This window comes from Cervus canadensis, chromosome 30 (assembly GCF_019320065.1).
Source record: "Cervus canadensis isolate Bull #8, Minnesota chromosome 30, ASM1932006v1, whole genome shotgun sequence".
Taxonomy (NCBI): Eukaryota; Metazoa; Chordata; class Mammalia; order Artiodactyla; family Cervidae; genus Cervus; species Cervus canadensis.
In genome coordinates, this window is record NC_057415.1 from 26,626,987 (window position 1) to 26,628,297 (window position 1,311).

The window sequence follows — 1,311 nt, forward strand, 5'->3', positions numbered from 1 at the left end:
TCTTTCCCAGCATCAATGTGTTTTCCAATGAGTTGGCTCTTTACATCAGGTGGCCAAAGTATTGGAGTTTCAGCTTCAGCATCAGTCCTTCCAATGAATATTCAGGGTTGATTTCCTTTAGGATTGACTTGCTGGCTTGATCTCCTTACTGGCCAAAGAATTCTCAGGAGTCTTCCCTAGCACCATAGTTCAAAAGCATGAGTTCTTCAGTGTTCAGCCTTCTTTCTGGTCCAACTCTCACATGCATACATGACTACTGGAAAAACCATAGCTTTGACTATATGGACCTTTGTCTCTGCTTTTTAATACACTGTCTAGGTGTATTTGCCATAGGTTTGTAACAGATATTGTTTAATAATCATTAGGACAAAGTTGCCTCTGTGCTCAGTTATCGTCCAGTGATGAAAACCTTTCCTTATGTATTCTCAGGGCCCACAAGAACAGTTACCCAGTTAACTTAGGAATGTGTGTCTGTTTTCAAGCACCCACTCTCATACCCTTGGTTAACTATAAAACTGTCCCTATGGCCCCTCTGTAGTACAGAGCGCAAGTGTCAACACTTCTGGATGGTTGTCTTCCCTGTTCCAATCCTACCCTTTGAGTAAGTTTCTCTATAAAAAATTGATCCATTGTGCTCGCTTCGGCAGCACATATACTAGAATTGGAACGATACAGAGAAGATTAGCATGGCCCCTGCGCAAGGATGACACGCAAATTCGTGAAGCGTTCCATATTTTTAAAGAAAAAAAGAAAAAAAACAAAACAAAAAAAAAAAATTGATCCATTGATTATATAGAGTTCTCTGCCTTATTTTTCAGTCTCAAGATGCCTTAGAGGGTATTTTGCTAGGTGAAATAAATCAGAGGGAGACAAATACTGTATGGTATCATTTATGTGTGGAATCTAGAAAAAACTACTGAATATATAAAAAAAAATAGAAATAGATTCACAGAGGTAAAGAAAAACAAATTAGTAGTTACCAGTGGGGAGAGATAAGGGGGAGGGGCAAGAGAGAGGTAGAGGATTAAGGACAAACTACTGTTCATAAAATAAATAGGCTACAAGGACATATTGCACAATACAGGGAATTGTGTTGTATATAATTGTATACAATTGTATAGCCATTATTTTATAATAACCATAAATGAAGTATAACCTTTAATAATTATGAATCACTATGCTGTACATCTGAAACATATAATATTGTAAATCAACTATACCTCACCAAAGTAAATAAACAATGTAAAAATGAAAGCTACCACTTTCTTTCCACTTGAAATGCTGACTGTGATGGAATAAGCCATTAGCTGT

At 36.8% G+C, this 1,311-nt stretch overlaps 1 non-coding gene across 1 annotated transcript; it reads left to right on the plus strand.

Moving 5' to 3' along the window:
• The first annotated feature begins 631 nt into the window (after nt 1–631).
• On the plus strand, nt 632–738 carry LOC122432172. Its single transcript, XR_006266776.1, has one exon. It is a non-coding gene; the product is annotated as a U6 spliceosomal RNA (small nuclear RNA).
• The last annotated feature ends 573 nt before the right edge of the window (nt 739–1,311 follow it).